Source organism: Nicotiana attenuata, unplaced genomic scaffold, assembly GCF_001879085.1.
Source record: "Nicotiana attenuata strain UT unplaced genomic scaffold, NIATTr2, whole genome shotgun sequence".
Classification (NCBI taxonomy): domain Eukaryota; kingdom Viridiplantae; phylum Streptophyta; class Magnoliopsida; order Solanales; family Solanaceae; genus Nicotiana; species Nicotiana attenuata.
This window is the reverse complement of record NW_017672664.1, coordinates 29,678-40,636: the sequence shown is the minus strand read 5'-3', so window position 1 is coordinate 40,636 and position 10,959 is coordinate 29,678. Positions and strand designations below refer to the sequence as shown.

The 10,959-nt window shown below is 39.4% G+C and overlaps 1 long non-coding RNA gene across 1 annotated transcript; it reads left to right on the top strand.

Moving 5' to 3' along the window:
- Positions 1 to 228: 228 nt before the first annotated feature.
- On the top strand, positions 229 to 4,627 carry LOC109214024. Its single transcript, XR_002066101.1, has 3 exons — positions 229 to 526; positions 792 to 857; positions 4,345 to 4,627. It is a non-coding gene; the product is annotated as an uncharacterized LOC109214024 (long non-coding RNA).
- Positions 4,628 to 10,959: the final 6,332 nt, after the last annotated feature.

Genomic DNA, 10,959 nt, shown 5'->3' with positions numbered 1-10,959 from the left:
TTAAGGTCGCCACTTATAGTTGTAGAGATGCTTATATATCTTTGGTACTTTATTAGTACTAAATAAGTACTTGGATATTTTTTTATATTTAAGAATTAAATTTAAATAAGTAGTCATATATTAAAAAGCTTAAATAATTGGAGTAATATATTTATTTTTTCAAAGTTTTACAAAGTAAAATCATTAGTTATTTTAAGTTTTAATATATTATCTCCCATTTGGCTTTTCCCCAGTGAAGTCGATGACCTCTCTCCAAAATTACATCGCTCTATTAAGTTCAATCGGCGATGTACCTTCTCCCTTCCCTCACGCCTCTTATCTCCTCTCCTTCATAATTTTCGGAGAAATGTAACCTAAATTTACCCAAGCCCTAGTCAATCGACTCAATACGAGCATTTTAAGAAAACCATGAGTCACTCTCTGCCTTAAGGCCTGCAATCGTTGATACAATGGGTCTATTAGATTTTGAGCCAATGTGTTCGACTGACGATTATTGAGAATCTTTTCTTTCAGCGGCTGATGCGGAGTAAGTGGATTTAGGTTTTTCTCTAATCATTTCTCCTTTTTGATGTTAGCATAATTATTTTGACCGTTTCTTGCTCTTCAGTGGTGAGTTTTTCTGAAATTTTAGGGTTTACTTGGGTTGCTATTGTGTATGCGTGCTTCACTTTTTGGGGTTTGAAAATTTGGGGCTTTTTTGTGCAATGGGGGATTTTGGATTTACTTTATGTATCATATGTTAAATTCAGATAGTTGATTTTTCTCATACAGTTTGGGTGAATTTACTCCAGGGGAGATATTAACTTGACGATTATGCTTGCGTATAGCTACAATGGAATCAAAAACGACAGTTCAGAGTAAGTTCCATTTTCCCTGGCAGACACTCTGTGAAAACTCTTGCCTTTATAGACACATTTTTTTCCTACTAAATGTTGATCCATTAGTTATAGGTAGAGCTCGATAAAAATATAATTATGATTTTATGACTATTTGAGACTAGTTATAATGATTTCCCACACCAAATTGACTATTTCAATATTGAGGGTTATGACTAGGTAGTTTACCTTCTTAGTTTTCATCTGTTTTAGAATGAAAAAGCATATAATGTACCAATTGCTATTTGCTTAAAGGAGAAACTCGCTGGAACATATAGTATCTTGCTCATTCATCTCAAAAGTTTGTGGTATTTTAGCGCAAGTGATGACTTGTTAACCTACAGTGTCTTGGTTAGTCGTGGTCTTGTATAATTTGCTCAGTGATAACTACTTAGGTTTTAATTTTTTATTCAACTTTAGTTTTTCATCTCTCTCGCTAGATATTGATTGTGGCAAATTGATGGCTTTACTTAAAGTGAATGTTTTGCCGTATAATAGAAATATTTGGTATTTTATCTTTGCTTCACCTTCTTTGTTTGGGAAATATATTCACTATCTAAGTTTTTCTTCTGGTTTGAGTTGTCTATTGATATGTTCTGGATATAATGATTTTTAGGCTAAGAGTCATAAATTTAGGTGGTGCTTATTGTAGGAAGGATTTTCGTACTATCATGCTAAAGCAACACACTTAATTTTTGTCTATTGGATTCGAGATACCCGTCACACACAATTTACTAATGTTTCTCGTTGTGTTGGTATTTGATGCCCATGTTCTGAACAACAATGGAAGGGTCTATAAAGTTTAATTGATGTTTCATTTAAATTAGGAATATGATAGGTGAGATTAGTTTGCCATAACATCCTAAGAGGAATTGCCATAACGTTTAAAGTCATTAGCTTCTTGGTATAATCTTCCATTATTATTTTAGGAAATTATGATGATCATGTTTCCAAGTAATGAATTCAATGATTGTTTGGAGGGGGACTACTCGTTTGTCAGGATGCATATATGCTTATGAAGAAATAGTGAATGCAAAATTTTAATTTGGAAGAAATTACTTGAGACACCAGTCATTCACTCACAAATGATTCTTTACCTTCCTTGTGGTTAGACATTGTGTTGTATTACAACTTCTCATTTCCCCGTTCTTGCAATGTTAACTTTTGTGGGATTGTTGCATCATGGGAATCCAAATTGTCATTTTTTTCATTTTAAATGTCAAATGCATATTGCTGTAAAGGGTTCCTATAGGAGCTGCATTTGGGAAATATCGTATCTGCTTCTATGCTAAATGTTTTAATGCTACTGACCATAAAACCATGAAATATCCTTTGTTATACATATGCATTCGCTGCTATGTCCCAATTGCAATATTATATGAGTAAGAGAAACGTAGGTATTATCCTCAAGAAAGCAGTATAGTTTATAATTTAAACAATAGTGAAAATTGTCACGACCCGGATTTTCCACCATCGGGATCGTGATGGCGCCTACTCGTGGTAGCTAGGCAAGCCAACTTATTTACCTTTCATTAATGAATAAGTCTGTTAACAATCTTTAGCATCTAAAAGAAATGCGGAATTTAATAATAACAATAGCAGAAGTCTAATTTATAAGTCTGAATCAAAACACGGAATAGTCAACAATAGTCTCTACCCAAGATTTGGTGTCACATTACTCACGAACCACTAAGAATAAACTAAATACAAAGGTCTGAAAGAAATATAATAGCTGTCTGTCTCGAAAACAATGAGGCAACAGTCAAAAGGAAAACATAAAGAAGAGACGCCGGGCCTGCGGACGCCTGCAAGGCTACCTCAGTCTCGTGATATGAAAGCCTGCTCCCGTACTACTGCTGCTGCTGCTCCTCAAAACCTGGACCTGTGCAAAAATGCACAGAAGTATAGCATCAGCACAACCGACCCCATGTGCTGGTAAGTGTCTAGCCTAATCCCGGCGACGTAGTGACGAGGCTAGATTCGGGACGTTCGGAGGCCGAGTCGAGAGGCAAAGGCATTGCGGAGTAGGAGTTTGCTTGGTTTGAGGTAAGTAACGCTTTCAAACTTGGTTCTGAGGGTTCGAAACCCGAACTACTCCTTCCGTTTCATATTAGATGGGGTACTTTCCTTTTTAGTCTATACCAAAACAAATGACACATTTCTAAATTTATAAATAATTCAAACTTTAAACTCTTCATTTTACCCATTTACCCTTAATGAGAAGCTTTTATAGCCACACAAATGGAATGGCCCCACAGACCTTTTACCCCTTAAGTTTTTAAGACCATAAGTTTCAAAAGTCTTCTTCTTTCTTCTTAAACTCCGTGCCGAGTCAAACTACCTCATCTAATATGAAACGGAGGGAGTACGTGTTATGTGGTTAGTAATGAGGTGACACACATGCCAAGTGACGGGCGTGCGGGCGTGCACCGTGAGAATCGTGACCTGGTTCATTCCATGGCACCGTTTAATGACTCCTTGTTGACATCCGAGTTTCCATTATGTGATAAAGTAATTGAGCTGTAAACATGCTAGATACCATGTTAGGGCTTCATGCCGATACTGTTGGGACCCCTAGAGCTCATTCCTTGATGTCATCTCACTATTTCACTGTTATCTTGTACTCAGTCATATTCATGCATTTCATATCATATCGCAGTCTCGGTTATTATTATTGGCATAGCATATCATTGTTTCCGGGCTAGTTTCCATGACATTGTGAACCTGTGGGTGAGACTGGAGAGTGATGACTGAGTGAGGCCGAGAGCCTGATTATGAGTGACGGTTATGGGGTCGGTCTGCACGCCGCAGCAGTTATATTGGTTATGATAGCGCTTGGGCCGTAGGAGCCCCTCCGGAGTCTGCACACCCACAGTGGGCACGACTGATTATATTCAGGGATGGATCTTCCCTTGGTATGGAGATGGATCTTCTCCATGAGGCTGGTTTGGCCTGTTTTCCTCAGTACTGGAGACTGATGGTTAGTGATGTATATATTCTGGGATGGATCTTCCCTGGGCCGTGTGTGCCATATACAGTACCGAGTGGTTGTGAGTTATTATTATTATCTGGAGATGGATCTTCTCCATAGGGCTGGATTGGCCTTCCTCGATACTGAGTGACTACTATTAGAGATGTATATATTCGGTATGGATCTTCCCTGGGCCGTGTGAGCCATATACAACACTGAGTGGACGAGCATTTGAGAGTGGGAGTACATTGTGCATTTCATGCAGTTGATGCATTGACATGTAGAAGAAGTTGAGTTATATATATCTTAAACTGTTCAGAAATATATTTATCTTATCACTTTGAGCTGTCTATTTAACTGAAAGCATGCCTACGTTTCTGTACATTGATTCTATTATATCTGTTGAAGTTGAGTTCGTCACTACCATTCAGTCCATAGTTTGGACTCGTTACTTACTAAGTTGGTGTACTCACGTTACCCCCTGCACCTTGTGTGCAGATTCAGGCAATTTTGGACCAGTGGCGGTTGTTGATCGAGGTTTCACACTTGGGAGATTATTGAGGTATTTGCACGGCGTTCGCAAGCCTTAACTCTTCATCTCTATCTCTAGATGTATTTCTGGGTTTTTCCTTGAACGTTGTAATAGACTATGTTTTCCTTTAGACGCTCATGCACTTAGTGACACCCTGGTTTTGGGCAATTGTATCTTAGTTTGGAACTTATTATGTTCAAATAGTTTCCTCTAAATGTTCAAAGCTTCAGTTAAATGTTGTCAAACTTATTGTCGTTGTATTGTTTTGGTTGAGTTGAGGCTGTCCTAGTTCCACGACAGGCGCCATCACGACGGGTTGAGTTTTGGGTCGTGACAAGTTGGTATCGGAGCCTAGGCTACATAGGTCTCACGAGTCATGAGCGGGTTTAGTGGAGTCTTACGGATCGGTATGGAGACGTCTGTACTTATCTTCGAGAAGGTGCAGAACCCTTAGGAAACTTCATATTCTTGAATTCTTATCGTGCGGTATTGATTCATCTTGAAGCGTAATCCTTTGAATTCCTTCCACGCATTCGTATGAGCACTTGAGCGCTCGGTACCAGCTGTGCATCGACGGCTTGCGATTCCATGGATGAGGTGCGAGATGTGATTTTTAGTATGCTGATGAAGGGCCAATTTGGAGGACTTGAGTTCGGGTTTTGACCGTAGCTTTAGCACAAAGATGTTGATTGTGTGAGCATCCTTGTGGATTTATATGTCCGGTAATGTCCCTATTAGTGGAATTTGTGGCTGGATGGCTACGTGATGAGTATGATGTGACTGCGAGATGAGTTCATATGATTTGAATGTGACGAGAAGTATTTGCTTGAGGTGTAGAAAGAACTATTTGGTGCTTGATTTCCATCCTGATTTGACGTATAGTCTCGAGTTATAAGTGTGATGGAGGATCCTTTTCATGTTGTTTAGTTGAGGAGTGAAGTAAACTTTCATGTTGTGATATGAGTTCAGACGTATGAAGATTAAGTGATTGCGTAATGTTTATGACTGTGGAAGGGTATAAAAAGATGTTAGTTTGAGGCAAAGCAGGTGGGTTATCTCCTACGGGGTGTCCTGAGGGTTGTGTGATGCCTATGTTGTTTTGTAGCGAGTTCTCTTTTACCAGTGAAATATACATGTTGCAATTTGAGTTTGGATCGCTTGTGAGAGTGAGCTTGACTGTTACAAGGGTGAATGCAAGATTTGTAGATGATTCGAGATGCTGGATGGTTTGTGTTACATGAGCTTGTGAAGGATTTAGTTGAATCTCACTGCGGTATTATGGCTGTAATAAAGTATGGACATTGTGAGTTATGGTGTGTTTTGATATATGGCTTTGAGCCAAGTGGGGGAGTCCGCTATTGATAAGTTGATTATAAGGTGATGTGTCGTATTGGTTTCGGTTTGAGGTATACTTGTGAATGAGTTATACTCAGCAGAGGGTGAAATCGAGGATGACTTGAGTAAAGGAATTTCTGGGTATGAGTTGTATTAGGCTTTATGAGTATATGATAATCACTGAATGATTTGAGTTTTTATTAGTGAAGGATGTAATGTGCATAGAGCAGGAATTTATTTGGTTGCATTAAGGTGGGGTTACTTCCTTGGGTATTGGAGTGCTAATGGAGCATAAGTCGTTCGGTCTGTTTGATCAGTCTAATTGATATTTGAGCAGAGTGGATGACTCTCGAGAATGGTTCTAATGAATTCAAGATTTATACGTGGCAATTGAGAATGTTGCGGATTTGTATATCGCTAGAAGCTGCGAGTTACATTGGATGGTGTCGAGACTCGCAGTATTTCTATATCATTATGGATTCTTCATTCAGTATCAGAAAGGTAAAAATAAACTTTAAATTCACAAAAGGTCTCTTCAGAGTGGGTATCTCAGTTGTGGTACTTTTGGGGTGCTTAAGAGAGCATTTAGCGGCTTATGAGCCTTAGGGCGGTGTGGTTTTATGCTAGGGTCTCGTGTGGTGAGTCTTGGTTGAGGATTATGGTATTATGGCGAGAGAAGTACCAATTTGAAGGTAATTCAGAAGGAACTCGGATAAATAGGACAGCTTAGTAGTAGGTTGGATCGGCATGGTAATGGATATGATCGGTTCTTTGGGTGCTTATGATGTGGTGGATTTCTACAGGTGTTTCGTGGTAATGCTCTTGGGTTTTTGGTGACCTGCGTAGCTTGGTTGAGATAGGAGGTTTCAGTCCTGACAGTTTGGTTTTGTGCAAATGGGATTCGAAGAGTTCTCGATGGTTTCTACCACGGTTTGAGATGTATATTACCTACTGGTGTGTGGAGCATGTTGTGTATTGTGATTTTCTCCTAGATGGGATCAAATGGAAGATTCTTAGCTAATTGAGTATGTAGTTTGCTTGCGACTCAGAGTTGATCTTGAGATTTTTGTCTTTTTCATATGATGGCATAATAGGTGTGGTGTGGTATGTAGGATTGAGATTTGCATGTGCAAGGTCACGATTTGGTTTTGAAAGGAAGGTCCTGAATTCTTAGGCAGCATGGACAATTTTAGATGACTAGGTAAATGATACTACTACTTGGTATGGCTTGATGAGAGTATACATTTTAGAAGGGGCAATGTATTTTGATTTATGGATACTTCATTGGTATTGCGGCACTCTCTTATTTGATCTACTGCTGGTGTTCAAATTTTGTCTTAAGGCACAGAAGAATTATAGAAGTATTCCTCATGGGATGATCGTGTATTGGAGTAGTATTAGACATTCAGGAAGTGGAGTTGAGAACGGATATGGTGATCCGTGTGTTCTATGGATTTGGAGACTAGGAGTTCTCATGAGTAGATTATTCCGTGGTTGTGGACTGTGAAAACGTAGCCAAGGTTAGTCAAAAGATAGCATATGTTGTGATTCAATTATTGTGGACTTTCTTAGGGTTATTTATCTATTGTGGGTGACCAGAGTTGATTTGGGATTCATTGGTAGGCCCAATATGGATGTGTGTTCTACACCGAGTTGGATTGGTTTACCCTGTACTGTTGTTGATCGGGGATATGTCATTCGGTTAGAGTTGAGCTTACTCGTTTTCTAATATGTTCTATGAGTTACCCTTTTATGCTACGAAGGGTTGTGATTCGTTGGTTATGTACACCCATGGTCCGGTTCTATTTGGGCCTTATGGTAGAATTTGAGCGAGATGGGTATTAGGGTGTTGAATGATTGATTGCACATTAATTATGTTCATTCCGGACTATGGTATTGAGTTATTTGCTTCTCAGTGGTTATGGTCATACACTTTGGGTGCTAGACGTCAGATTGCGAGTGATTGTTGATTTTTAGCATTTTGACTTGAAGTATTTCATGTGGACCAGTGTTTGGATGGGATCGTGCATTACAGCGAAGTTATGTTGGGATATGATCCTTTGTGTTAGATTCGTGTGTTTTGGTTCTACGATGTGTGACGGGTTATTAGCATTGCATTGTGGTGGTACAGGTTGAGCTTGCAGGACGGTTCTCTCATTGAAGTCATTTTCTATGTTTGAGTACGTTTGAATTGTTGCGTTTGGTGCACGGATTTCACAATTTGTGGCTCTAGGTAGTATCGGTATGGCATGTCAGTAAAGTAGCTTGTATTTGATAAGATGAGGTCGCCGGAGCTAGAATGGGTGCTATCGGATTTGATTGCGGTATATTTAAAAGGGTAATGTCGCTGATCGGCTTAGAAATTGGCTATAGTTCTTGTCGAAGGAGAGGGAGTTCCACAACTGGTTGATCTGATGAATGGTTATGAGTTGTTGCGTGTTTCTTTCATCGTTGGCAGTATATGAAGGTGTTAGAACGAGGCTCTGTTTGATAAGAGGTTTATTACCAGCGTTTCGTTGTTTTGGGCAGCTATTGTGATTAGAAATCATCGTTGTGAGTGTTTGAGTTATGTGGTAAATCATATGATTTCATCTTGGGTTATGGCTATGGCTGGATACAGCTTGTTCAGACTTATACAGTGTGTGGATGCGAGATTCTGATCTTATAGAAAATTTTGGATGTGGAAATTGGATTCTAAGGCTTATGGGCTATGTTGGATTAAGAAATTTCAGCCATGTTGTGTTATCAGACCTTCTGGGATAGGGTGACATGGGATCACCCCCAGGTAAGTGCATGGTAAGGTTACATGGCGTTTTGATGACTTTTGGAACAACTCTGGGCACGTTCGAGGACGAACGTATGTTTAAGTGGGGGAGGATGTAATGACCCGACCGGTCGTTTTGAGTTTGCCCTTTGCTCGGATGTTTGAGGGCATGAGTAGCTCCGTATGATGTATTATGACTTATGAATCGTCGGTTTTTGTTTTCAAGTTACTTGGAATTTATTTAGAAAAATGATTCTCAGCTAGAAGGTTTAATGGAAAAGTTGACCGGATGTTGACTTATGTGTAAACGATCTCGGATTTTAATTTTTATGGTTCCGTTAGCTCCGTTAGGTGATTTTGGACTTAAGAACGCGTCTGGAATGTGATTTGGAGGTCCGTAGTAGAATTAGGCTTGAATTGGCGAAAGTTGAAATTTTGGCGATTTGGGTCGGCAGTGGAAATTTTGATATCGGGGTCGGAATGGAAATCTGAAATTTGGAGTAGGTTCGTGGTGTCATGTCTGACTTGTGCGTAAACTTTGAGGTCATTCAGATGTGATAGGTGTCGCGCCCCCTTTTTCTCGCGAAATCGGGTTTGTGACATTTGGGAGGACAACTCATTCCTTTTGGGAATTGGGTTTGATTTGAAGATACGCCACCTAATGATTAGGGTGCATTAGGACACCAAGGAGATTTTGATTTGAATAACCAGAGATAGGGTAAGGGCTTGAAATTATTATAAGGGAAAGGTGTTAGGCACCCCTCAGAATCCACTGGTGTGGTTCCCGGCCAGACAATCATTGTGAATTCGGGTACAATTAGCATATAAACAAATAGGGCTCAAATAAGAGGAGATTTCATCACATAAAGGTTTGAAAGTAAACAATGTTTGAAAGAATAATTAGAAAAGCTGATTTTAAAAATAAAGAGTTAAAATGCTGAAAAGAAAGAAATAAAGAATAAAGGGAGAGGGGTCCTACATTTATTAATAATATGGATCACCCCACACAATGCCCGATAATCACTCCTCAATGGGGGCTACAGGTGACATTATCGCGTGGTCATCATATCCATATCTACCCTTCCCACCCCCGTTAAGGTATTAAAGCGCGGAATGGTCTCGTCTACCTATTGCATGCTACTACCCGTCCCAATCCTATCAGTCCCGGAGGCATGAGGACTACTAATCCTAAAGGGAAGGGATGTTAGGCTTATTTGTGGTTTCAAAGGGGCAAAATTATAAGGCGACATACAAAACACGTATAACAAGTTGGGGGAAAGCACATAACAAGCAAAGGCTCAAATATACCCCCTTTAAACAAAGAAGCACGTAATTAGCATGACTTACACATACTGTTTAGGGTCTGATTGAATACTAAACATGAAATAACTTAAAGGTTGAGGCAGACTGATTTATTACACAATTCAGATAAGAAGCCCGAATCAAGCCTGCCAGCTGGTTGTAGTTAATAGAACAGATTCAGTTTATAACTTTACCCTAAGGCTTGCCTAAGTGTTGGACAAGGATCCTATAGGCATGGTATCTATTTAATTCAGAAAGCAATGAAATAACAAGGTCTAAAATAAACTGGATACGTACTGGTTAAAAATGGTAGTCAGGTCATTAAAAAGTGAAAGTTATAAGTTATGCAACTGGTAGTACCCATTATTACTGATTTTAGCTCTATTCGTGAATGAAGCGATTCAGATGTGATTAGGAGTTCCTATAGGCATGATTTCTAGGCGTTGTTGATTTTAAGCCTTTGCAGACATGGTATAAAATGCGGAAGACTCGTTTTTAAGCCTATGAACATGATATCTAGATGCAAAATTTGTTTAAGACCTATGAACATGATATCTAGGTGCGATTAAACGTATAGATTTAGATAATCCTGTAAGCATGATTTCTATATGAATGTAGTAGTCCTATGATCATGATTTCTATGTGAATGATGGATATACAGAATTCAGAAGGACCTATAGGCATGATTTCTATGTGCAGAATTCAAAATTCCTATAGGCATGGTATCTACCCTTTTCGCATACATAGTTACCCGTCCCTTTTCACTAACCATCCCCAAGAGTTTATTACAAATTATTACAACCTGGAATAAGGTAAAAATACATCAGAAAACAAATAAAAGTACAACAAGGAGAGCCTGATTCAAACTTCATGTCTGAAATATGAGGTAAACCAACTCCAAGAGATCATGATCCAAAGCCTTTCTCCCATTTGAGTGTTTCAAAGTTCCCTAAGAGCCTCAAAGGGACTCCGGGCAATGCTCACACCCACATGAATTATCAGATTGGGGATGAGTGCAGTGTGGAAGGGTCAGCCCTCAAGTGTCCAAGTTTAGAGGGAACTTCAAAGGGTCCCAAGGCAAGACTCACAAGAGGGGGGCAGAACTTAAAGACTAAGAAAGTGTGCAAGTGCAGAACAGAATGCTAAAAGGGGAAAGGGAAAGGAAACAGCCACAAATAAG